The 26972-nt window shown below is 43.6% G+C and overlaps 1 pseudogene; it reads left to right on the top strand.

Moving 5' to 3' along the window:
* The first annotated feature begins 6222 nt into the window (after positions 1-6222).
* On the top strand, positions 6223-6998 carry LOC118829029 (annotated as a pseudogene).
* The last annotated feature ends 19974 nt before the right edge of the window (positions 6999-26972 follow it).

The raw sequence follows: 26972 nt of genomic DNA, 5'->3' as shown, positions 1-26972 counted from the left end.
AGGCAGTAGCAGTTTAAAAGTAACATTTAAGCTGCTGTGTAAATCTGGGCATTCTGAATACTTGAATGTGTGCAGAGGGAGAGAAGTGAACGACATTGCACTTTATCAGTACTGTAAACAAGTGGAAATGTAATTCTTGTCCTGGAGAATAAAATCTATTTAAATTGGCGCCATAAAAAAGAAAGAGTAACAGGGAAGCAGGGCAGCCTTGAAAGCTACAGGTTGAATTTATTATATATTTTAAAAAGAACAGCTGTTCTTATCAAGTCAACAAACATTTAATGAGCACCTACTCTGTGCCAGGCAATTTGCTACATGCTGGCGTTACGAAGAAAGGCAAAAATTTTCTCTGTTCTTGAGGAGGTCATGTGTGAACTGAGAGGACAGCATGCAAATAACCATGTACAAAGAGAAGATTATATATAGAAGATTAATTGGAGGTAATCTTTGAGATTAAGGAGGATGGGGAAAGGTTTCTTGCTGAGTAATAATACATAATGAAGAACTGCAGGTTTTTATACAATCCTTGTTTTTTGTTTTATGTGTATGAAAATGCCCATTTTTGTATTTCAGAATAAAAATTATTGAAATACTTAAAAAAGAATTGACTGTATATGTAATAATGATAATTAGCTAACATTTATAGAGCAATTAAAGGTTTGTAAAAAACATTTTACAAATATCTGGTTTGATCCTCAAAACAACAATTCTGTGAGTAGGGGCTATGAATACCTTTATCCTATAGATGAGGAAACTGGCCAAGAGAAGTCAGGTGACTTTTCCTAGGGTTACACAGCTAGTGACTATCTAAGGCAAGATTTGAACTCAGGTCTTCCTGAATCCAAGTCTAGTACCCTATCCTCTGTACCCCCTAGCTCCTGTGTGAGTGTGCTGGATATAGTCACTTGTGTGTAGCAGAATGTAAGCTCCTTGAGGGGTAGGGATTGCATAATTATTTTGTCTTTGTAATAACCCGTATCACACTAGCATAGTACATGACCTGTAAAGGCTTGTTCAATTGAATACATTGTGTGTGTGTGTGTGTGTGTGTGTCCTTCAGAGCCTGGATTGTTTGAGTTTTGCCTTTGTGTAGCCCAAGCCCAGCATAGTGTTTGGTACACCATAGATGCCTAATAAATTTTTGCTGACTTAATTTTATATAGAGGGAAAGATAGGGATAGAGACTGGACCCTTTTATGTATATGTGTATTAGGTGTATTTGTTGATATGTGGCAGAATGGGAGCACCTTGAGGACAGGGACTGTTTGTTGTCTTTGTATAGCTGACACCCAGCACAGTAACTCACACATAGGAAGCACTTAATAAATGCATCTTAAATGGCCAGAGTTCTAGTTGCCATGGAGAGGAACTCTCAGTCCTAAATCTGGAAGTGCCAGAGCAGTTCATAATTCCACCTTGTCTCTGGTAAAAGCCAAACTTCTCCAAAACTCTCCAATTCGTGTTTCAGTTTTGATTTTGGTTTCAATGAAATGGCCAAGCACCGCAGATGAGCTCAGCAAAGCAGACATGAGGCCTTTGATGTATGACATTTGTGTTAGTTAAAAGTTACCTGTGGAGCTGAAAGTAGTTAGGTTAATGAGAGGAGGATGGATTTTCCTTTCCATTCCTTCAGCTATAAATGATGGAACTTCAGCCAAAGTTGACCTTCTACCTGGAAGGTCTGCGGTGTTCAGTGCCAGGCTGTAGGACCCAGAATTCTTTCATCCTTTCCTTTGTTCTATGGGCTTCCCCATGCCAATGGAATAAAATTCATCACCAGGTTGCTAATCTGCTGGTGCCAGGCTCCACCATGCTTCATCTGGCTGGTCTTTGGAGAACAGGAGTACTCTAACTCTGGGAGAATGCTCCAAACTTCTGTTTGCTAGGATGCTCAAGATCTCCCATTCATCCTGTGGTCAAAGCCTTTGAGAACCTGGAATCACCTCCATGCCATGATGAGTCATCAGAAAACAGATTATCATAGGCCACTCGCTGACACAAACAACCATCTTTTTTTTTCCCCCTCCTCAATATACTCCGGGTGATTCTGTTTAACAGCCACTCATACACTCCCATGCTCTCCAAAAATTCACAGGTACCAACAGTACCAATCTCACCCGAGTTGTAGGGCCACAATGAGATAAGAATCTGCAGTGTTTTACATTTAAGAACTGTATAAATTCTTCCTTCCTCCATTTCCTTGGTTATCTCATAGAATGAATGGAAAATGGAATGGAAAATCCCTAAATAATGGGTGAATTTCCAATCATGTATTTATTCCCCATACTTTAAACTCTGCATGAGGCTAGATAGTCTGTGCTTTTGCCCTATATCCGAGAACAATTTTAGGCAGGATCAGCTGCTGTTGAGCCCAGGAAGCTGCTGCTCTCAATCTGTGGTTGCCAGGTAAATAGCAAAAGAGAGTCCAGAATCAGGGAGAGCCAATGATGGGGCTTAGGCCAGATTCGGCTTAGGAGTGGCAAAGACTGCCCCTTGGCCGGGGCCGCTTTCTCATTGGCAGCTTTACTATACAAGGACATAAAGAGGTTTTGTCTTCTCCACAAAGAACTTGATGGCATCTGGAGAGAAGTTCAAGGTCTCTAACACAAATAGAAGGGAATAGGCATCTTGGGGGGAGGGGAGAGCTTTGTAATTACTTCAACTCTGTGCCAGGACAGCAGCCTGACTCTCCCAGATTAGTTCTCTGTTGCACCAGCTGGACTTTTCCTCTGCTAACTTTAAGCCCTGCATGCTAGATAATGGGCAGAACTTTTTTTTTGAAACTAATTTTGGTGGGAGAAGGGGAATATCTATGTATGAATGTGTGTGAAGCATGTCATTCATTCATTCATCCAACAAATACTTGTTAAATGTCCACTGTGGTCCAGGTAAGAAGCAGTGTGCCATCATGGATAGAGAGTAGGTCTCTGAATCAGGAAGATCCAGGCTCAACTCTCCAAACATATCCTGGTATGCAGTAGATTCTTTCATATGCTGGCTATGTGACCTGGGAGGGCCATTTTATTTCTCAGTGTCCTAGGTAATTAAAACTAGATCTGCATTGGTGGAGGGAATTTGAACACCAGTAGTTTTGCCTATTGATAAAATAGCAGATCTGGACCAAAAAGAATTTAAATCAATTCCCATGGAAAGCTTGAAAATGAAATTCATAGTAGCCCCAAGGAAATTAGCTAAAGGGAGGGGCATATTCACAAAATATCAGTCCAATCCAACAAGCATTTTCCAAGTACTTCCTGCCTTGCAAGACACTGTCCCAGGTGCTGGAGAAACAAGGATGATCGGTTCTTGGAAGCTCCAAGGAGTTGACATTTTGCAAAGGGTATTCACTGTGTTCATCTCTAAAATGAGAAGGTTGGAGAATTACAAGATTTTGAAGGGCCCTTCTTCTAAACCTTCAGCTGACGGGAAGCTCTGAGGGAAAGCTATCCTTGTGGAAGGCAGAATTAAAAAGGGCTTTGACAAATGAGAGAGAATTTAACAGGAACAAACAAAAAGCCTTTTAACCTCTCAAAGCCCCAAGCAGCTCTTTAAGACCTAGTCGAGGTATTGCTGGGTCAAAGGGTATAGGCAGTTTTATAACTCTTTGGGCATCATTCCAGATTTCTCTCCAAAAGGCTTGGATCAGTTCACAGTTCCACCAACCGTGAATTAGCAGAGCAGGTGCAAATCTGCATGGATAGAGGGAGTTTCCTGGCTAAGAATCTCCTATGTTCAATGGAATCTCAGATCTAGTTTAAAAAAATATGTCATGCACTGTGCTAGGTTCTGGGGAGACAGAGGCAAAAAACAAAATAGTCCTTTCCTTCAAGAATAGAATAGAATTCCTAGAATATCAGGAATCTACTGACACTTGGGATCCATGGATAGATACAGGGGATCCATGATGTGAGTTATAGGGAAAGTACTTCCTAGACCTAAATAGCTGCATGACCTCAGAGGAATCACTTTTCTGATTCTCAGCTTCTTCATCTATATCAATAGACTGCATGCTTTCTTAAGGTCCCTTCCACATCTAAGCTATGACCCATGGCATACTTGTACACATATGTCTCCCACATCTCAAACAGAACTTGGGCAAAAATAGAAAACTTGTCTTAAAACCTTCAGAAATGAATCAGCAGAATGTTTCTTTAGTCATGGAAGGCCACCCTGAGGCCGTGGCTGAAAGGAAATTTGCCATTGATTTGCTTCTTGAGAACTACAGAATCCAGGGCTCTGCCAGCCTCTTTTTATTATTTTTTTTAATTCTGAGCTTAAATATCAAATTCCCATTTACATTCACAGTTATGATAAGTGTGTATTTTCCTACATTTTTTTGTATTTTGTCTTTTTTCTGCTCCCTGTTCCTCTCTTTACACAGAAGAAAGTATATGCTATTCTTTTCCTTCTTCCTTTTCTATCTTCATTTAAGATAACCAAGACAACCAGGCTAACTCCCTCAAGGGGCTCATGGTCTAATGGGGGGGGTGTAGCATGCAACCAATTAGGTACAAAGAAGATCTATGGAGGGTGAATTGGAGATAATCAGAGGGGAGACGTGGGCATTAAGGGAGATCAGGAAAGGCTTCTTGCTGAAAGTAGGATTTGATCGAAAACTTGAAGAGTCAGGGAAGCCTAGAGGCAGAGATGAGGAAGGGGAGAATTCCAGGCATGGGAGACAACTGGTGAAAATGCCCAGAGGTGGAAGATGGAGGGTGGTGTTCAGGGAAAGTTTGGGGACCGGTGTCTCTGGATCAGAGAGGACGTGGGTGTTAGGCATAAGAAAACTGGAAAGGTAGGAAGGAATCAGGTTTTGAACACCAAAGAAAGGATTTTCTATTAGATCCTGGAGGTTCTAGGAAGCCACTGGAGTTTCTTGAGTAGGGGGTGAAATGTTCAGACTTGTACTTTAGGGCAGATCACTGGCAGAAGGGTGGAGATTGGACTGGAGAGGGGAGAGATTTGAGGCCGGCAGACCCCTCAGCAGCTATCACCATAGTTGTCCAGGCATGAAATGGTGAGGGTCTGCAGCAAGGTGCATGCAGTGTCAGAGCGCAGAAGGGGGGAGTGTTCAAGAGATATTAAAAAGGTAAAATTGACAGGACTCTGCAACAGATGGGATAGGGCATGGAGGTGTTGATAGGGAGTGAGGAGCCAAGGATGCTATCTTGGTTGCTAGCCTTGATGACGGGGAGAATGGTGGTGCTCTCAACAGGAATGGAGAAGTTTAGAAGAGGGGAGGGCATGGGGGAAAATACTGAGTTTGATTCTGGCCATGTTGAGTTTGAGATATTTATGGGGCATCCAGTTTGAGACATCTCATAGGGAGCTGGAGATGTGAGTCTGGAGATTAAGAAGGTGTGCAAAGTCCAAAGTCCTGCCTGTCTTTGATATCCAGTGATTCAGTGACTCCCTCCTGGATACACGACAGGCTCTTTCTTGCCCTCTCACATTCCAACACAAACCACAGTGGCTTCCATTGCTTTTGACACCTATTTATTAACTCTTGGGACAGCTAAGCGGTTCAATGGATAGAGCGCCAGGCCTGGAGTCAGAAAGACTCGTCTTTGTGAGTTCAAATCCAGCCTCTTTAGTCTGTTTCCTGGCAGAGATACTGGAGTATCCTTCTTACTTGCCATGTCCTACTCCAGCTCATTTTACAGATGAAGAAACTGAGGCAAAGAAGGTTAAGTGGCTTGCCCAGGGTCACATAGCTATTGTCTGAGCTGGATTTGAATTCAGGTCTTCCTGACTCCATGCTCAGCATTCTATCCACTGTGCCACTTAGCTGCCCACATAAATAATATAATTATATAAATATAAATAATAACAATAGCTTGCATTTATATAATCCCTACTATGTGCTAGATACTGTGCAAATATTATCTCATTTGATCCTCGTAACAACCCTAGGAGACAGATACTATGGTTATCTTACAGTTGAAGAAACTGAGACAAATAGAGGTTAAGTGACTTAAGTGTCTGAGTCTGGATTTGAACTCAGGTCTTCTTGACTCTGGCCCACTGTAGCTGCCTCCTTAAATATAGAAATACCACCTCTTGTCGCGCAGCCTTGGGACTGGCTAGTCCTGCTGCTGGTAAGGACACTGAGGCCCAAAAGGGTAAAGCGATGGGGCCAAACACTCACAGCTTAGAAGCAGACGGAGCCTCTGACCCTACAGCCGAGTAAATTTCCCACTTTATCTTAGGCACAGTGTAACCATGGCTCGTGGTTCCAAGAAACATCTGAAGCGTGGAGCAGCTCCCAAGCATTGGATACGTTAACTGGAGTTTTTGCTCCAAGGCTATCCATGGGTCCCCTCAAGCTGAGGCAGTATCTCTCATCTTTCTGAGAAACAGACTCCAGTATGCCCTGACTGGAGATGAAGTAAAGATCTGCATGCAGCGATTCGTCAAGATGGATGGCAAGGTCCGCACTGATATTCCATACCCTGCTGGCTGTATGGATGTCATTAGCACTGAGAAGACGGGTGAGCATTTCCGTCTGATTCATGACACAAAGGGACGCTTTGCTGTTCATTGTATTACAGCTGAGGAGGCTAAATATAAATGGTGCAAAGTGAGAAAAATCTTTGTGGGTACAAAAGGTATGTCCCATCTGGTGACCCATGATGCCCGTGCTATCCGTTGCCCAGATCCTCTCATCAAAGAGAATGATACGGTTCAGACTGATTTAGAAGCTGGCAAGATCACTGATTTTATCAAGTTTGTTACTGGTAAGCTATGTATGGTGACCGGTAGAGCCAATTTGGGTCGAATTGGCATGATCATAAAACAGGGAGAAACACCCTGGCTCTTTCGATGCTGTCCATGTAAAAGATGCCAGCAGCTGTAGTTTTGCCACTAGGCTCTCAAACATTTTTGTTATTGGCAAAGGTAATAAGCCTTGGATCCCTCTTCCCTGAGGAAAGGGTATCCGCCTTATCATTGCTGAAGAAAGAGACAAGAGGTTGGCAGCTAAGCAGAGCAGAGGCTAATTGATTGCAGATAAGAATTTGGAGGGTTTCAATCAAATCGAGATGTTACAATTTTTAACAAAAAATGATTACCTACAAAAATATAAAATGCACAAAATAAGAAACAGATAGCTTAAACAACTCTGTCTTATCAAGTGAAGCTGAACAGGCCATAGATGCCTTTCTCTTCTTTCCTTGCATTAGGGTACTGTGGGTATGAATGTTGCATAAAATGTTAGAAGGTGTGGCTGTATTGGCTTTGCTTAACTGCTTTTCTTTGTTACGTGAGAGGCTCACTGATTGGAGGATGGAGAGAGGACATGTCCCAGAATGGCTGATGTGAAAACAAAAGATATCAATAAAATGTCAAGAAAAAATATAGAAATACCAAGTATATTAAATATAAACACACATGCCGGCTATTATTGTCTGCGTAGTTCTAGAAGTGATGGGATTTACCTTGGTGATGAAACTCACCACGCTCACAAAATTGCTGACCCAGGAAGCTTTGCTAAATCCAGTTTATGAATCATACCATGATTTTGTTTGATCTGTGGCAGCCGTACTACAGGAAAGTCATCTGGAAGCCCAAGGGAAGCCTGGTCTTTCCAAAGGGTGGGTCTACCCATTCACCTCCCTAAAAAGAGCTGGAAGCCCAGCGCCTTTATAGTGTTACGGCACCCCTAATCCATCTTTGGTTACCCACAGTCCTCTTTATCTCTACTGTCTTCAGTTCAGCCATCCTACTAATTTCCCCCTGTAGAAAACTGAAGCTCGGTGTGGCCCATGACCAACTGGGAGTTTTTGTTTTGGGAGGTCCACATACATTGTGGGTGTAATGGAAGCTTCAAGGTTGGTCTAAAGCTGACATCAGAGAGGCTAGCTAGGTATGGGATGCTGGGCTAATCCTGTTAGTGTTGGCTTTGCAATCCTGGCCCACAAAGCTGTAAAACATTTCTCAAATGAGATTCCTGAAGTTCCATGAGTGGAATAACTGCTGATGCAAGGAAAGTCAAGAATGTGCTAGGCGTTTTTCCTTTCTTTTTTTTCCTTCCCTCCCTTCTTTCTTTCTTTTTCTTCCTTCCTTCCTTCCTTCCTTCCTTCCTTCCTTCCTTCCTTCCTTCCTTCCTTCCTTCCTCCCTTCCTCCCTTCTTCCCTTCCTCCCTTCTTCCTTCTTCCCTTCCTCCCTCCTTTCTTTCTTCCTTCCTTCCTTCTTCCCTTCCTCCCTTCCTCCCTTCCTCCCTTCCTCCCTCCCTCCTTTCTTTCTTTCTTTCTTTCTTTCTTTCTTTCTTCTTTCCTTCTTTCTTTCTTTCTTTCTTTCTTTCTTTCTTTCTTTCTTTCTTTCTTCCTTCCTTCCTTCCTCCTTCCTCCCTTCTTCCCTTCCTCCCTTCTTCCTTCTTCCCTTCCTCCCTCCTTTCTTTCTTCCTTCCTTCCTTCTTCCCTTCCTCCCTTCCTCCCTTCCTCCCTCCCTCCTTTCTTTCTTTCTTTCTTTCTTTCTTTCTTTCTTTCTTTCTTTCTTTCTTTCTTTCTTCTTTCCTTCCTTCCTTCCTTCCTCCCTTCCTCCCTCCCTCCCTCCTTTCTTTCTTTCTTTCTTTCTTTTTTTTCTTTCTTTCTCCCTTCCTTCCTTCCTTCCTTCCTTCCTTCCTTCCTTCTTCCCTTCCTCCCTTCCTCCCTTCCTCCCTCCCTCCTTTCTTTCTTTCTTTCTTTCTTTCTTTCTTTCTTTCTTTCTTTCTTTCTTTCTTTCTTTCTTTCTTTCTTTCTTTCTTTCTTTCTTATCTCCTTCCTTCCTTCCTTCCTCCCTTCCTCCCTTCCTACCTTCCTTTCTTTCTTTCTTTCTTTCTTTCTTTCTATGAGCTTTATATCAGCACTGCAGATACTTTGGGTTTTGTTCATAATCCTGGGTTTGTTAGGATCTTATAGTAACAATAATGATGATAATGAAAATCATAATAAGAGCCTTTATATGGCACCTACTATATTCCAGGCCCCGTGCAAATATTATCTTGAATTATCCTCACACTCTTTTGGGAAGTAAGTGAATAAGCAAGCCCCATTTCCTTGTAAATGTTTTTTTTTCCTCATAAAAAGTGTGATGACATTCCTCATGTCAGTCTAAAAAGATGGAAAAGAATGTAGAACAAACTTAGTGAAAAGGGAAGGGGATGAATTTGGCAGCTGGACTTGGGTTTGGATCTTTACTCTGCTGTTTACTATAGGTGTGACCCTAACTGGACAAGACATTTCACCGCTGTGGGCCTCAGTTTCCTCATATGTACAATGATGAGATCGGATTCGATGATATCTAAAACTCCTCCCAGCTCTGACTCTAAGATTGCTTCAACAAGCACCTGCTCTATGCAAGTCACTGGAGATACAAAAAGGAAACTCTCAAGAAATATAGCCAAAAGATGTGCAACATGTATGCTGATGAAGGAAATGATGAGCAAATTCTAGGGAATTTTGGCAGGAGAGAGCAATGACAACTGGGAAGATCATGTAAGAAATGGCTTTTGAGCTGAGCCTCTAAGGAAACTAGGAATTCTAGGAGATAGAGATAAGGAGAAAGAACACTCAGGGTGTGGGGCACAGCCTAAGCAAAGGTTATGGAGGTAAGAGATGAAACCTCATGTAGCCAGTTTTGTCTCTTTTCTCTGCAGACTTGTCATCAGCCATGTTGCTTCCAGTCCAGAAACACAAACCTAGGATGACCCAACCCCTTCATGCCTTGAACTCTTCCACTGGAGCTCCATTGTCCTGATGGGTGGTTGCCTCAGTTTCCCGCTAAGTCTATGCCTCACTTTACTCCTCACCAGCCACAGGGGCTCTCTGTCCTCCCCAATCCTTCTTCCTTCTCCCTGTCCTGCCAGCCTTCCAATTCTGGAGCCATAATCAAATCAACTCTACCTTTATGACCCCACTCACTGTCCTTATACTTTCCAGACCAAAATACCCCCTGGCTCCCATGTGTATTGTCTCTGCTATTGGGATATGCTCCTTGAAGGTAGCTGCTGTCCGCTTTAGTTTAGCACAATGCTTTGCACATAGAAAGGGTCTAATGAATGTTTTTCCATTTGGTCTTAGAAGGATGATGACGACATTATAGCATTAATATGGTGCAAGAAGCCTAATAGATCCTCCTTAATGCCAGTGCCTTCCCTCTACTGACTCTCCGATTTATCCTGTATTCAGCTTGTTGGAATATAGTTGTTTGCAGTTACCTCCCCTAATAGATTGTAAGCTCCTTGAGGGTGGGCCTGTTTTTGTCCTTTATGTACCCCTAGTGCCCAATGCCTGGCACACAGAAGGTACTTAATAAATACTGATGAACGGACTGACTGCAATGGAAAGAGGTCATCATACTGGCTCTGGATCTGGGCTCCAGTGCTTAGGAACTGCATGACCCTGGCAAATCCTTCCCTATTATTGGTCTTGACATCCTCAGTAGTAAAATAAGAGGACTGGAGTAGGCGACCTCAAAGCTTTCTTCCAACTCCAACTTTTATGAGATTGCGATTTTTTTTGCTTCATCTGGAGAGTCACAACTTGCCATTAATTGAGTCAAAGCCACATATGGGTAACAAAGAATACCCCTTGATCCAATTTCACAAGCTATTCGTGCTGGGGTTCAAGATATTCAGCAAAAGCTTTTGATGACTATGTCTCATCAGATGCGCACACACACACACACACACACACACACACACACACACACTCTCTTAATGACCGAAGGAGCACTCCAGTCACTGGGGACAGGAAGTCAAGTTTCCTGAGAAGCTCCATTCCTAAACGGAAGGCCTTAATTGGCTCCGCGTTGTTGCCATGGTTACCTTCTGCTTGGATGAGCCTCAGCAAGAAGCCAATCTCTCCTCAAATTAAGTTCTGCCCGTAAACACATCCCCTGCAATTCCCATCAGCCCCATGCTAGCTGTGATCCCAATCAACAGCTGTGATGAAGTGGAAAGAACCCTGGATTGAAATCTCTGCCAGTGGAGAACTTGGGGAAGTTGGTTCAACTGAAGCTAAGCATGGCACATTACCAACTGGGAACCCATCCCAGCTCAAGGGCGTGTGTGGCGAAGGATTCTGGTGCTTTCTCTTGGGTGGCCTGGACAAGTCACTTAACCTTCTTGGATCTCCACTTCCTAATAATAGGGGAAAGGGAAAGAGAAGAGAAGAAGCATTTATGTAGTACTTACTGTGTGTCAGGCACTGTGCTAAACACTTTACAAATTTCGTCTCATTTAATTCCATGACAACCCTATGAGGCAGGTGCTTTTATTACCCCATTTTACAAACTGAGGCAGACAAAGATTAAATGACTTGCCCGCTAAGTGTCTGAGGCTGAATTTGAACTCAGGTCTTCCTGAGCAAGAGCTGCAAAAATCAGAGCTTGATTATCATTTTATCGGTTTCTAGACTTAAGAAGGTGATAGAAAATGTGAATACTGCAGATGAAATCTTAATATGTGTCTTTGGGAAATCCGATTTACCAGCACACCGCTTTTAAACACACATCCACTTTGACATGATGGCACGCACACCTATCTTCTTGTCTGTGACTCCTTCCAAAGTTCTGCTGTCCTCTGTGGATTTTCGATGTGCTTCATTAAGGCTCTTTTTATCACTGTCAATATCCCTCTTTTCCCTTCTCTCAGCAGGACTTCCCCCTTTGCCAATAAAAGCCTTCCCTCTTAACAAATATGTAAAAAAAACAAATTTGCCTTATATCCATTGTGCCTGAAAGTATACCTGTCATTCCCTACCTGCACTCCTTCCCTAATCCAGTAAGAGGTGCCTCATCATCAGTCTTCTGGAGCCACAATGGAATAGTACTTTGATGAGATTTTTTAAGTCTTCCACAATTATTGTCTTAACACATGGTATTTGAATATATTTCTCTTATCCTTGTGACTGCTCCTTCTCTGTCTCCTTTACTGGATATTTATCTGTGTCCCACCCACTAGCCCTTGGGCTCCCCCAAGGCTCTTCTGGGCCCTATTCTCTTCTCCCTCAATGTTATTTCACTTGGTGTTGAAATTGTCCCCTGGTTTCAATTACTATCTCTATGAAGACGACTCTCAGATACACCTGTATAACCCTAACCTCTCTTCTGATCTCTAGTATCACACCTTCAATTTCCCATTAGACCATCTCAAACTAGATGTCCCAAAGATATCTTGCCCAAACTGAACTCATTATCTTTTCCCCTAAGCCCTCCGTTCTTCCTAATTTCCCTATTATTATTGAGGGTGCCACCATCCCCCTAGCCATCCAGGCTTGTACCCTTGGCATCATCCTCAATTCCTCACTGGAGGATTTTTTTGTACTGCCCCCATATTCAATCAGTGGTCAAGTCCCATCATTTCTACCTTCTCTCCTTCTTTCTCTTCTCTCGTCTGACGGTCACCAACTTCATCTAATGCTGGGACTATTGCAGCAGCTGCTGGTGGGTCTGCCTGCCTTACGTCTCTCTCCACTTCAGTCTATTCTCTAAGTGAGCTTCCCAAAGTTCAGGTCTGATTATGTCCCCTCCTTGCCACCAACTACTCAATAAATTTCAGTGCCTTCCTATTGCCCCCAGGATCAAATATAAAATCTTTTATTTATGATTACATGGCTTTTTTTTCTTTCCAGTCTCCATGTATCTTATTCTCCTCTACATACTCTGTGATCCAATGACATTGGATAAAATGGTAACTCATGTGAAGGGACCAACATCTTTATGGGTACCAGCATCTTTATGGGCACCAGCCTCCTTGCTGTTTCTTGTACATGATACTCCATCTCCCGACTGTAGGCACTTTTTCTGGCTGTCCCCCATACCTGGAACACCCTCTTCCTCATCCTCTCTGCCCCCTACCTTCCTTCAAGGCTCAACTAAATTCTCATCTTAAGTAAGAAAGCTTCCACAGACCTCCTTAATCTTCGTGCCTTCCATTCGAGAATATCTCCGGTTTATCATTTATGTGTCTTGTTTGTATGTGGTTGTTTGCATGGTGTCTCCTCCATTAGAATTCAAGCCCACTGAGAGGAAGGTCTGGTCTGGTTGCTTCTTTGGTTTGTTTTTGCCTCTACATCCCATTGCTTGGCACAGTGCTTGACGCATAGTTGGAGCTTAATATATGCTAGGTGACTGATTATTATTGTACCCTAAGAAATGATGAAAGGGATGGTTTAAGAGAAAACCTGGGAAGATTTGTATTGAGCCAGAGTGAAAGGAACAGAACCAGGAGAACAGTTTACACAGATTGTAAAGACAAACAACTTTGGTAGACCGAAGAACGATGATCAAGTCAACAAGTATTTCTTAAGCACTTCCTAAGTGTCAGGCAGTTTGCTGAGCTGGCAGTGGCTGAAATGACCACCCATGATCCCAGAGGAATGATGATGATGATGATGATGGTGATGATGATGATGATGATGATGGTGATGATGATGATGGTGACGATGATGATGGTGATGATGATGATGGTGATGATGATGATGAAGCCTGCCACCCACCTCCTGACAGAGAGCTCATAGACCGAGACACACGCTTTTGGACATAACCAATGTGGGAACTTGTTTTGTTTGATGATGCATTCTTGCCAGAATGGTTTTTTCCTTTCTTTTTCTTTTTCAATGGGAAGAGTTAGATGAGAGAGAATTCACAAGATTTTTGTTAATTAACAAATTAAATTTAAAAATGGAAAAAAGCCCAAAGTTGTTTTCTTTTACATTGCTATTGTCAAGGTACAGATGGTTTTCCTCGTCCTGCTAACTTTACTCTGTATTCATTTATACAGGAACCCAGAGTCAGTTTCATCCACCATGCCAGGCTACTTCCCCCATTGTTGTCTTCATCTTATACTCTTTGTGGTGACCATGAACACTCAAGAACAGTGCCAGCACAGCCCAATCTCTAACAGGACCATGCTGGAAAGGCAAAGCCTGTGGGCTCAGGAATGGCTAGGGTGTGGTCTGAAGATAAAGTCCCTTGCAACTCTGAGGTTTAAAGGTACCTGTCATTTAATCCACTTGTCTCATTTTACAGATGAAGAAACTGAAGCCCAGTTCGGTTGAGTGAGGAGCAGAACCAGGACTGAACTGAGGGTTCTTACTCGGACTCCAGTGGCCCTCAGCACGTTTCCCAATGACACTGCGTTGCCTCTTGGTCTATCCATAGGTTCCCAAAATGGGCTATACTGTCCTCTGAGGGGTGCTGGGACGCTCCAGGGGGATGAAAGCAGTTTGAAATGATGAAAATTTTAAAAAAAATTTGTAGAATTAAAGAAAGTAGATTTGGGGCCAGCATGCTAATATTTTTAAAGGGGGCTGGTAGGCCAAATAAGTTTAAGAACCTCTGGGTGCAATATATGCATATGTATTGAATTAGAGGAGAGTTTTAATAAAGAATACATAGTATTTTCTGGATTTTGGTGGACATGATAAAATGATAGGTCATTTAAAGGGACCTATGGGTATCATCATCTTTATGGGCAGCTATGTGGTATAATAGAGCACCTGGCTTGGAGGGACTTCATAGCTGTGGGACCTGGGCAGATCATCAGCTTTCTGAGTGTCAGTTTCCTCGTCTGTAAAACGGGGACAGTAATGGCACCTAGACCTCAGGATTTTTCTGAACTTAATAAGTGCTCTTTTTTTAGGTTATACATGTATAGTCATGTTAAGCATATTTCCATATTAGTCATGTTGTGAAAGAAGAATCAGAACAAAGGGGAAAAACCACAAGAAAGAAAAACCAAAGCCCAAACCCAAGTGAGGAGAAGTATGCTTCCATCTGTATTCAGGCTCATGCTTCTTTTTCTGGATATCTATCTCAGGATTTTTGTAAAGATCAAATTAGATAACATTCGTTAGGAGCTTTGCAAACCTTCAAGGGCTTTACAAATGCCAGCTATTGTTTTCATTTTGTTCGCTGAGCTGCCCAAAGGGGGCAGGTATTGCTAAAGAGAGGTTGAGGCACTTTAGCCAAATTTGGACTGCTTCATAATATTGACTTTTCCCAACAACTGGCCTTGTAGTTTATTGCTGGTGTAGTAAAAACCACTTTGCTTCCCATTCTCGTAAAGGCTGAGTCAGACAGTCACCTCCCTGGTGCGCTCTCTCTCTCTCTCTCTCTCTCTCTCTCTGGCTCCCTCATCCAGCCTGATTTCTCAGCCCGATTCTTCACTCCTTCTTTTAGCTTTCTGCTGGTCTTGGGCCCTTGGAATCTTGAGGGATTCTAGCTCTAACCTAGCCTGGTCTCTTGGGTGAATATTGCTTAGATTCAGATCCCAGCCCTGCCCTCAGGAGGTCCTTCTCCTCCCCCAAGGCTTGCCTAATCACCCCTCAGCCCTTGTCTTGGAAGGATCAGACAAACTATGTTAAACATTTAGCTTATACAGCAGGTGCTTTTAGAGTTTGACATTTTTGCTGTTTGTTTTTAGAATTCTCTCTCCCTTTTTCTCCTCCCCATCCTGTCCTTTCTCTCTCTATCTCTCTGTTCTTGTCTCTGACTTTCTGTCTCTCTCAGTTTCTTTCTCTCTGTCTCTGTTTCTGTTTCTGTCTCTGTCTCTGTCTGTCTCTCTCGGTCTCTCTTCAACCTGAAGCACAGAGATAAGAAGTACAGAACCCCCTTGAAGCAGAGATGAACCACCTATATAAGAAACACCTCCAGCATTTCCATAGAACTTTAAGATTCACAAAGCATTCATGCATGTTATCTCATTTGATCCTCACAAGAACCCGGTGAGGTAGATGCTATTATCCCTCTCATTCTATATAAGATGAATCTGAGGCTGAGAGGGTAAGGATTTACTCTGGGCTACACAGCTAGTAGGTGTCCAAGGTCCAGTTTGAACTCAGGCCTCCCTGACCCCAAATCCAGCCATCTAGGCACTTGGCCACCTAGCTCTGCTAAGCAAGATTAGAGTTAGGGTAAGTGTTTGATATTATTTTCTGATGACTTTATACCCAATACAAATTAGCCTCTGGTAAAATTGGGTCCTGCCAATGCTGGAAGACAGTGACGGGCACCGCTTTCTTTCTGGCTCCTTCCCCATCCACCTTGGACTGAAGTGAGGCTGAGCTATGCAAAGTCATCAGCCTCACTCTCTCCTCTAGAGTCGTGATGTCATCGATCCTCTTGGAGAATGAAGGACGAACGAACAACAACCCCCAGGAGGGTTTGCTCCGAGGGAATTTGGAGACTTGTGGGTTGGAGAGAGAATTCTGCAAATCCTTGCCTACAGATTTCTCAGAGAACTCAAGGCTTTTGATTGACCGATGGCTTAATATGTCCATGCAATAAAGAGATGACAGCAGGCTTATGCCAAACTCAAGTAGAAAGAAGAGGGCGAATTGGCCCAATCTCACTCAAGGATAAAGCAAAAGATTAAATAAAGCTTACTGGCTAATGATATGATCACCTAAGTTTGGGTTTCAGTTTCCTCTAAGTAAGCATGAGGTGAGACTGAGTGTGGGGATTTTGTGACCGTACCTTGAACTTTCTCCTAGGGCAGCTTGGACAGGACAGTGTGTCAGACTTGAGGTCGGGAAGACTGGGGGTCGACTCTCGCCTCTGACACTTACTGTGTCAGTGACTGTAGGCAAGTCAGTCATGTACCCTCTCTGAGCCTGCTTCCCCATTGAGAAAAGAAGATTCCTTCTACCCGTAGCACCAATTTTCTGGGATTTTCCTAAAACTCACATGTGATATAAAGTGTCTGGCAAACCTTACCACACTACGTGGATGTCAGTAATAACAATAGAAATAGGGACTGGACCTGTGGTTTTATTGATATAGGGAGCTATATACCTCCTAAGGCAGGTAGTGCCTCAGTAACTTGGAGGCTTGGAGAAGGTATTTGACCAGGGTCACCCAGTCCGTGTGTGTCATAGGCAGGATTTGAATCCAAGACCATCTCTGTATCCAGCACTTTCTGCTGCCTCTCTTGGATAACAATACCCACAAAATAGCCTTGAGAATTCAACAAACAGCTCTACAGGAACCAGCATAGCACACACACAGAATTGTCTGCCATGGTTGCCTGGAAATCCATCCCCACACTCTCTGGTGGCTCCACAATCAACCATGAAATCCTTCGTCACGTGGCCCCTTCCCACCTTTCCCGTCTTCTTACATTTTATACCCTCCACATACCTCCACATGCTGTTCTTGGCATTAAATATTCCATCTCTATGAGTTTTCATTGGCTGTCCCCCAACCCCAGAATTCACCGTCTCTTCCTCTCCACCTTCCCTAAATTTCTTCTAGCCTCAGCCAAAATCCTATCTTCTGCAAGAATATTTTCCTAGCTAGATGGGAATTTCTATGAGTCCTGGAGTCAGGAAGATCTGAGTACAGATCTGGCCTCAGATACTCGCCAAGCTATGTGACCGTAGAAAAATCATGCTATCTGCCTCAGTTTCAGGGTTGTTGTGATTCTCAAATGAGATATTTGTAAAAGTTCTTATGTTCCTGGCACCTGGTAGGTACTTAATACATGCTTGTTTCTTTTCTTATCCCCCTTAATTCTAGCGCCTTCCCTCTGTTAATTATTTCCAATTTGTTTGTGTGTTGCCCCCCCACTTAGAATGTGGATTCCTCGAGGCCAGGGATAGTTTTTTTGCCTTTCTATACTGGCATACAGAAGGTGCTTAAGGGGTGACTGGCGGTGCCTAGCAAATGGTAAGTGCTTAATAAATGCTTATTGATTGACTGCTTCCATCCCACCTTACCTTATGCTTTACTCACTTGTAGGTTCCTTTTTCCTACTTGCCATTCCCTCCCCATGTAAGCCTGCCTCTTGAGGAACCTTTATCTTTGTATACCGGGAACCCAGCATAGTGCCTTGCACATAGTAGGTGCTTGCTGAGTTGAAATCAATTGAACATCGCATTCAGAGTCAGCAGAGCATTTCTTCAGCACTGTGCTGCCGTTGGCTGTTTTGTTTTGCTCAATCTTGGCTCCCTTTAACCAAGGAAAGCTCCCTGGTGCCCTTGGCAGGGTCCTTGAACAGGAGGGAGAGGGGTGGGGAGGAAGTCCCTTTAAAAATAATTTGCTCCCTTCAGTTTTGCTTCTGGGATCACATCACCAACTGTGGCCTGATAGTCCCTTTTCTCGTCATGCTCCAGACAGCTGGCGATGCCTTTTAGATAACTCTGTTAGGTGTGGGATGTGCTGATAATAGCCTCTGCCCAAGTCAATTTTCTGTCCCTTGGACTTGAGAGATTCGCTTTGGATGCTGGGCTCAAATTAAATCCACCTGTGACTGTCACTTCTGAGCTGCTGCTTTCTTCCCACGACATTTGGCACTTGTCTCTGGCTAAAAGTCCAGACCAGTTAATGTTCATGACTCATTCCGTTTCCTGCTCTAGTCAAGGTATTATTATCATTTTCCTGACAAATAGTGCGTGTGGTGGGATGGAGGTGGGGTTGGATCTTTCATGCTTATGCCTTTGACTCTGATTTCATGAAAATCCAGAAAGGTGGGTTTTACTGTTTTGTTCAGTTATAAACATGAAAGTTTTAAGCTGGGGGTAAGCTGTGTGACTCTGGGCAAGTCACTTCACCCTGTTTGCCTCAGTTTCCTCATCTATAAAATGAGCTGGAGAAGGACATGGCAAACCCCTCCAATATCTTTGCTGAGAATTCCCCAGACGGGGTCACGAAGAGTTGGACGCAACTGAAATGATCTGTGGTTCAGTTGGTTAAATTCCCTTCACCTCGTAAAAAGGAAGTTCTGGATCTCTCTTAGTGAGACTAAGGCCAGCTGTGCATCATAGAAAAAAACAATGAATCTGAACTCAGAAGAGCTGAGTTCAAATCCCGACTCCATTGCTTACTAGGAGAAGCAGTGTCATGCAGTGGAAATTAGGTGACATTTACAATCAGAGGCCCTGGATTTGAATCCCAGATCTGCCACCCACTAATTGTCTAAGTTTGGGTAAGTGGCTTCCCTTCTCTTCATATGAAAAAAGGAAGGAATGGGATATGATTCCTTCCACTCTAAATTGGTGCGATTATGGCCCTACTGATGTGAGCTCACATGCACAAGTCCTTTTAGCTCTTGGAGTCTCAGTTATGCGGGGAGACGTTCAGATCGGGCTTTCTTGTATGTGTGTGTGTGTGTGTGTGTGTGTGTGTGTGATCAAGGAATCCTTTGGCAGTCTGGCGAAACATCTGGACCCCTTCTCAGAATAATATTTTTGTATAATTGAAGGAAATGTTAAATTTCAGTTTGAGGTTAATGAAAATAAGGATATGATTTTTCTCATTAGAGTTCCTGGACCCCCTGGGGTCTCTAGACTCCAGGTTGGGATGCCTTGGTCTAGAGACAATCTCTATGGTGCCTCCAGCTATCAATTCTCTGATCCTGGGAGGTGTGGGGATGATCTGGCCAATTCCTGAGTTTCTGGGAATATTGAGCTCAAGGGCATCTGAAATCCATCAAAAGCCACCCCCCCAAACCTCATCCAACCCCTTAGTTTCAACATTTCCTCCCTTTTCCATTAAATTGCTCAATAACTAAATCTGAGTCTTATGTCCTTTCATTTACCTCTTGATTTGGGGAGGAGAATTTGCACTGAATGTGTTATTTCAGTGTTAGAGGGAACGATCCAGTGAAGAAACTCATTTCACCAGTGGGATCTATACCTGTACTGCCCCTTATTATCTCAGAGAACTGTTTAACAAGGGAGGGGACCTGCTTAGGGTCCTATCACCCATCAATCAACAAACATTTATTAGGCATCTACTATGTGCCTGATAAATATTCCTAGCACCTAGGCACAATGCTAGGTGCAAGGAACACAAAAAAAGGCAAAAGATAATCCCTGCCCTCAAGGAGCTCATAGTCTAATGAGGGAGACAATGTGCAAATAACTAGGTAGAAGCAAGATCAATACATTGGAGAAAATCTCAGAGAGAAGGTACTGAGGCTGAGAAGGGTTGGAAGGGACTTCTTGCAGAAGGTGGAGTTTTAGTTGAGACTTGGAGGAAGCCAGGGAAACCAGAAGTTAGAGGAAAGGGGGAGAACGTTCTAGGCATGGAGCACAGCCATTGAAAAATCATGGTACTGGGAGAGGGAGAGTCTTGTGTTAGGCTAGTGTGTCTGGGTTGCAGAATATTTGGAAGGGAGGAAGGTGCAAGAAGACTGGAAAGGTGGGAAGGGGCTTTAAATCGAAACAGGGGATTTTACATTTGGTCCTGGAAATAATAGGGAGGTACTAGGTATTTTTAAGTGGGGGAAAGGAGAGTGATATGGTTAAAGCTGTGCTTTAAGGCACCTGAGCAGATGATGGTTTTGAGTGAGCAGACACTGAGGCAGACCCACCAGCACACTATTGCCACAGGCACACAGTGATGAGGACCTGCGCCAGCCTGGTGGCAGTCAGAGGGCAGAAGGAGGCACATTTGCAAGATATTATGAAGGTAGAAATGATAGGGTTTGACAACTGGTTGGAAATGTAAGGTGAGAGTGAGGAGTCAAGAATATCACCGAGGCTGGGAGTTTGGGTAACTGCGAAGATGGTGGTGTCCTTGGTACTAAAAGAGAAGTTAGGAAGAGGGAGAGGGTTGGAGGGCAGGAGATTATTAGTTCAGTTTTGAACGTGATAAACTTAGGATGTCCACGGGACATCCAATTGAAGTTGTCCAGTAGGCAGCTAAAGATATGACCCTGGAGGTCAGGAGAGAGATTAGGACTGGACAAATAGATTTGAGAATTATTAGCAAACAGATGATTATTGAATCTATGAGGAGATGACTGAGAAAAATGGTATTGAGAGAGAAAAAGATCCAAGATAGGCTGGGAGGACACACGTGGTTAGCAACAACGACCTGGTTGAAGATCCAGCTAAGGAGACTGAGAAGGAGCCGTCAGGAGGGAGGAGAGCCTCCCTCTTTGTATACAGACTAAACAAAGAGACTAACTAAAAAGCAGCTGAACACAAGCCAAGTGTCACCATAGTGCCTAGAGCACTGGGCGGGGAGTCAGGAAGACTCATCTTCTTGAATTCGAATCCAGTCTCAGACACTTACTAGCTGTGTGACCCTGGGTAAGTCACTTCACCCTGTTTGCCTCAGTTTCCTCATATGTAAAATGAGCTGTTGAAGAAAACGGCAAATCACTAAAGTATCTTTGCCAACAAAACCCCAAATGGATTCACAGAAAGTCAGGCACGACTGAAAATGAATGAACAGCAACAGACACAAGGTAGTTGGTTTTTTTTTTACTTTGAAACTCGTATTTTTGTTCTATTTCAGTCGTTAAAGTATTTTTACATAGAGATATTATCTATGAAAAAATTTAAAAATCTCCAGGAGCTGAGGTTACATTAACAAAGATATTTATATTTTAAAGTTATATTGATACAGTCATTTCCCAAAGAACACCCTCCCCAGCACTAAACCCTCCCATATAGCAAAGAAGGAAAGAATGAACAAACGAATGAAAAAGCATTTATTAAATGCTTATTATAATCCAATGCCTCCTTGCTGTTCCTCAAACAGAACACTTCATCTCCCAACTCTGCATGGATGGTGGCTGTTTTCCATGCCTAGAATTCTCCCCTTCCCCCCACCCCAACCTCCTGATTTCCTTCAGGTCTCAGACAAAACTCCACCTTCTATAAGAGGCTTTTCCTATCCCCCCTTAATGCTGGTGCTTTTCCTCAGACACAGGGTGGTTTGAGAGGGAGGACACTGGCATTTGAGCGGATGAGGAAAAGATTCATAGAGAAGAAAGTGCTTGAGCTGAAGCTTGAAGGAAAGGCCACCATGGGCCAAAAGGTAGGAGCTAGCCCAGGCCTTCTTGACTCCAAGGTCAACTCTCTATCCTCTATCCCATACTGCCTCTCTTCCCTTTACATTAACAGGCAGGGAAAAAAAAAAGCAAGAAGAGGAATAAGGAGACCAGGGCCCATCAGATCATTGATTCAGAAGTAGGAGTGAACCTAGAGGCTACTGGGCCCAACTCCGTTATATACAGAGCAGGAAAGTGAAGTCCAGGCTTACCCAAGGTCACCAACATAACACAGAAGGGAACCAGGATCTCTCTCTCTCTCTCTCTCTCTCTCTCTCTCTCTCTCTCTCTCTCTCTCTCTCTCCCTCTACCAATGTAGGTCAGCATGTTCTAGGCAACATTTAGTTTTAGAGACTTTCATGGAGCATTCATATCACCCAGAGGTTATAACATGTTGTTCATTCATATTCCTTTATGATCCTGGCTCTGCAAGGGTCCCTTCATAACACATTAAGGCCCAGCTCTAAAAGGGATAATCTCCCTCAGTTTCCTTATCTGTAACATGAAGGGTTTGAGCCAGAGATGGCCTCTGAGGTCTTTTCTAGGTCTATTTTTGTGATTCACTGACCCTCTTAGGATTCCCTTTGAAGCCCTTCCAAAAAGCTGACCTGAAGCAATGACTGGGGCTGTTTATCTGTCCTTGAGTGGGTTCCCTAGCTCTGATGAATGGAGAGTGTTGGGGAAGTCAGCTGGCAAAAGCCTGATAACAATCCTTTGGGTCCATGATGTTTCCTCTCTCCCTCAATGCCAAGTGCTCCTCATTGAGCAATGGGCGTCCTTGAAGAGACAAGGCTTCCTGTTTGCTGTTGGATCTTTGGAGCTTTACCCAATTTCAACTTTGAAAACAATGGGAAATTGCCTTGTGTCCCCGCCAAGGCCACTGTCTTTGTTACGTGTGAACATTTCTCCCCTTGTTTTTATTTTCTTTTTAGTTCTTGAGAACAGAACCCCAGACTAGCATGTTCATGTACCACAATTCATCCTTTGTCATGTGAGTAGTCCCAAACTGGGACTGGATTTGGTCAGAAGGAATGGGAGTGAGTGCTGATGGAGAGACAGTGGGTGAGAATGGGAAGGTCTAGAGAGACCTTCAGTTCAACAGGAATAGTAAAATGGAGGATCGGGAATCAGAGGACCTGGGTTTGAATCCTGGCTCTGCCATGTCCTGCCTCTGCCCTTGGGCCATCCATTTCACTTCTATGGAGCTCAGTTTATCTATAAGAAGAAGCTTTATTTTAGATGACCTCCAAGGTCCCTTCCAACTCTCCATCTATGGTGCTGTGGTTCTTTTGATTAAACACAGATCTAAGTCTGGGGAATACAAAGACAAGAAAAATGAAAGAAACAAGCCCTGCCCTCAAGGAGTTTGCATTCTCCTGAAGAGATACACGATATAAGGAGCTACCATAAATACATCCAAGGATGACCCTTTCCAACATATCAGGCAGCAATGGAATGCAGGTGAGAGAGGAGAGTAGGCGTCAGGAAGACCAAGGCCTACTTCTGATGCATGTCGGCTGCTCCATCCCTAGCCAGCCTCTGGTGCCTCAGGCCTCTAGGCTATTCTCTACTTCTGCAGAACTGATGGAGACCTGCACTGGTGGAGGGCGTGTCCCGAGCAGAAACTCCCCGCATCAAGGAAGTCATCTGATGACCCTCATTCCATACATTTCTGTAGAAAGCAAACTCCTGGAGGGCAGGGCCTTTCTCATTTAATCTTTACATCTTCACACTCAACACAACCCGGTACATCGTAGGTGCTTGCTAAGTGCATGCCCAGTTGAGTTAAAATAAATACAAAGTAATGAGAAGTCATTTTAAGAGGGAGAGGGTGCTCTGGCTTTGAGAGCCATTTTTCATATATCCTAGATGAGTGACTCACATAGTCGCTTCTCTCTGAGCCTTGGTTTCTTCATCTGCAGAGTTGGGATAATAATACTATTGCTTTCTTCACAGGGTTGTGGGGAGGGTCAAATGAGAGCACCGTGTGAATGTGACCTCTTATTATGGAGGGGGCCCCTAGAGTGACTTGTTCAAGGTCACAAAGGGAGTAAGAAGGAGAGCAGAGACTCAGACCCAGGGACCTCTGACTCCTGATCAAGTGGCCCTGCCCTCTCCTCTGTATAAGGAGTATAGGTGCCCAGAATGCCAGGGAGCCTGGAGATGGACGCCTTGGCAGGGACCTCCTGGTGATTCAGAGCCAGAGCCATTCTTGTTGGGGCACTGATCCCAGGCTTTCTCCTGATCTGCTCATGGCCATCTGCCTTGGGGGAGCATTTGTTTACAGGTCTCTGCTAGGGCTTGGTCCAGCACCAGCTGGTCCTATCACTTGCATGTTTTTCCTGTCTCTCTACAGTGAGGGACACTGGGTCACAGCCACATTCAGATTCAGCACTTCAGGGACATACTTTCTGACCATCTTGTTCATGGCGCCCTTCCATGAGTGCCACATTAAAGCCCTTGTTCCAATTTTGGGTCAACATCTATTTTCATTATGGATGGACTTTGCCCAGGGGAGTCAACTTACGGCGCTCATGACTTCCTCTTATGAACTGGTTCTGGACTCTGCCCTGACACTTAACGCAAAGCTTCTGAGAAGTGGAGGAGGGGAGTATTTAGAGCTAGAAGGAATTGTAGACGTCACCGAGTTTTACCTCATCTGACCCACCTGGGCAGCTGGGGACACCGTGGATAGAGAGCTTGAATCTGAAGTCAGGAGGCTTTGAGTCCAAAAATGGCTTTACATACTAGCTGTGTGACCTTGAGTAAGTCACCAACTGGCTCTCTGTCTCAGTTTTTCATCTGTAAAATGGGAATGAGAGTCGTAAAGTGCTTTGCAAGCCTTAAGGAGCTATATAAGTGCTAGTTGATTATTAATTAATATTATTATTTACAATGAAAAAATGGAGCCCCAGAAAGGTCAAGGGACTTGCTTGAGATCACAGTAGCAAAGGCAGGATTAAAATAATAGAATTCTAGATCTATAGCTAGGAGGCTCCTCTGAGGCCATCCATGCAACCCCCGCATTTTACAAATGAGGAGACTGAGGTCCACGGAGGGTGAGGGACTTGTGCTCAATGTCACACAGTATCAGAGGCAAGATTCAAACTCAGGTCCTCTGACTCTGGACCCAGTGTTCTCTCTATTCCAACTTGCTAAATATGAAGAAATCTGTGTAGTGACTTAATCCATTGAAGTTAGTATGAAAATTGTAGTTTTAATTGAGGGATTTCTTGAGGGATCTGAGATAGTGAAAAGAGTGTTAGGCCAGTCTTGGAGCCTAAATCCATAGGTTAATCCCAGCTCTGCCAGTGTGAGAGACTTGACCAACCTTAGACAAATCACTTAATGCCTCTGAGCCTCAGTGTCTTCACCTGTAAAATCAGGAGCTTGCTCTAGGTGGTTTCTAAGACATGTCCCAGATCTAAGATTATGACTGCCAGCTCTCCAACACTGTGATTTTTCTATCCTTAAAAGAGTTGCATACATTGGGAAGAATAGTTAATCAAGGGAAAAGGTCTGGCATTGAAGGAAGGGCCTAAGGATTTACAATCTAGACCAAACACCGTTCACCCTTTTAATCCACAGGGGCAACTGATTCGCACCATCCTATGCAGATGGTGGTTTAAATTTCTCTATACTTATAGAGAATGGTGAATTCTAAAAGGAGCCACATTTGGCTCATGTTGGCACCCTGGTCTAACTTTACCGAAGCCTCTTGTGAAAGACATGTAAAATAGTCATATTGGATGGGTTACAAGGTGCTTTACTAGAGGAAGTCCTCAGATCAACTTGCCCATTGATTAACCATTTATTTCTTTATTTTTTTTTGGGGGGGGCGATTGGAGTTAAGTGACTTGCCCAGGGTCATACAGCTAGTAAGTGTCTGAGGCAGGATTTAAACTCAGGTCCTCCTGACTCCAGGGCTGGTGTTCTACCCACTGGGACACCTAGCTACTCCAACATTAACCACTTACTGGACTAGGGTGGTGTATAATCCTGTATTCTTAAAAAAATGCTTTGTATACCTGTCTTATCTCTCTACTAAATTACAAATTCCAAGGAAGCAGGAACCTTGTATTAGCCAATTTTGGGTGACTCAGCTCTTTTGGCCCTGAGTTTCCTCATGTATAGCTAGCACTTGTTTTAGCACCTACTATGTGCCAGATACTGTGCTACAACCTCTACAAATACAGTCTTTACAACAACACTTGGAGGTGGGTGATTTTATTACCCCAATTTTACAGTTGAGGAAACCAAGGCAGACAAAAGTTAAGGGACTTATTCAGGGTCATGCAGCTAGTAAATATCTGAGGCTTGATTTGCACTCTGATCTTCCTGACTCCAGGTCCAACACTCTCTCCACTGCATCACCTTGATGCCTCAGAATTATATAAAAAGAGAGGATTGGTTCCGATGACCCCTCCAGTCCCCTCTACCTCATAACCTATGATCTGATGAACCCAGCACCCCCTCCCACTCACCCCACTCCAATGCCTGGAAGGAATCCCTGGTTTTATGCAAAGCTCTGTTCAACCTTCTACATGAGACCTTTCTTGATTCCCTCATCTGCGAGTATCTACTCCATGACATTAGAATATTTATTTAGTATGTGCTTGTGTGTCTTCATGTTGTTTCTGTTGATAAAATGTAATCTCTCTGAGGGCAGGGATAGCTTCCTTTGTGTCTTTGTATCCCTATCACCAAGCGCAGTGCCTGGCACATGGTGGTCTCTTAGTGGCTATTGGTCGATAGACCAAGGAGAGTCCAGTGAAGGCATCAATAAGATGGTGAAAAGTCTCAATGAAGTCATTCCATAGGAAGGCAGGTTATAAGAACTGAGAGTATTTGGCCCAGAGAAGAGAAGATATGGATGCTCCATGATGGCGGTTTTCGAGAAATTGGCAGAGCTATCACTAGAAGAGGGATTTGATTTGTTCTGCTTGGCTCCAGATAGATTGATAGATTGAGTGTTTATTAAGCACTTACTGTATGCCAGGTTTGGGGCAGCTAGGTGGTACCACAGTGCCTAGAGTGTCAGGCTTGAAGTCAGAATGATTCATCTTCATGAGTTCAAATCCAGTCTCAGACACTTCCCAGCTGTGTGATGCTGGGCAAGTCTCTTCACCATGTTTGCCTCAGTTTCTTCATCTGTAAAATGAGCTGTAGAAGGAAATAGCAAACCATTCCAGGATCTTTGCCAAGA

This window comes from Trichosurus vulpecula, chromosome 8 (genome assembly GCF_011100635.1).
Source record: "Trichosurus vulpecula isolate mTriVul1 chromosome 8, mTriVul1.pri, whole genome shotgun sequence".
Lineage (NCBI taxonomy): Eukaryota > Metazoa > Chordata > Mammalia > Diprotodontia > Phalangeridae > Trichosurus > Trichosurus vulpecula.
Note: the sequence above shows the minus strand (reverse complement) of the source record. Positions and strands in the feature narration are given on the sequence as shown.